Raw genomic sequence first — 790 nt, forward strand, 5'->3', positions numbered from 1 at the left:
TCAGAAAGGTTTTCCTCTAAAGAATATAGGTGATACACTTGGTACAACAAAGGTTAGTCATCCTAACCATTGAAATTATTAATCATTTGAATAAATTGGTTTGTAATGTATCTAAAGTAGGTCGTTTACACAGGCAATTGCTAGTGTGATCCCTCATATTGATGAAGAAATTCCTCTTCTCGATTTAATCATGGAAGAAGCTGAGGAAGACGATACCCATGATGTCGTAGTTGCCAGTTGGATGTGGCGCCTTCGTAGAGGACTACCTGTACTTTTGGAGGAGATGTACACAGCCGATGTGGCTACTCGTTCAGGACAAAATGATGCGAATGAGGTAATAGACGCCAATGAACAACCGAGAAAAGATAATATTGAGTTGGTGGATCTTCTAAGGACCATGAAGCAGGATATGAAAACTCAGTTTGATAACATTTCGGTGAAGATTGATGGTCTTGAAAAAAGGATCGAACTGTTGGAAGTATATGTGAAAGAGCAAGAGAAATCAAAGGTAATACTTCGTAATACTATAGTAATACTTGGTAATACTTCGAAATCAAAGGTGTTAACAAAATTTGGTTTCATGTCAGTCGCATGTAGATGATGAGCAACCGAGTACTTCACAAGAAGGAGGGAGAGGGACGAAGAGAAAAAGGTCTAAGAAGTAGTAAAACTATGTTATTTTCTATGTAAAACTTAATTATTTTCTTGGTTTTGTGATTGGTACTGGTATTACTAGTAAAACTATGTAAAACTACGTTATTTTCTTGGATTTGCCGTTCGTATTTTTGGT

Source organism: Camelina sativa, chromosome 11, assembly GCF_000633955.1.
Source record: "Camelina sativa cultivar DH55 chromosome 11, Cs, whole genome shotgun sequence".
In the NCBI taxonomy this organism is placed as follows: domain Eukaryota; kingdom Viridiplantae; phylum Streptophyta; class Magnoliopsida; order Brassicales; family Brassicaceae; genus Camelina; species Camelina sativa.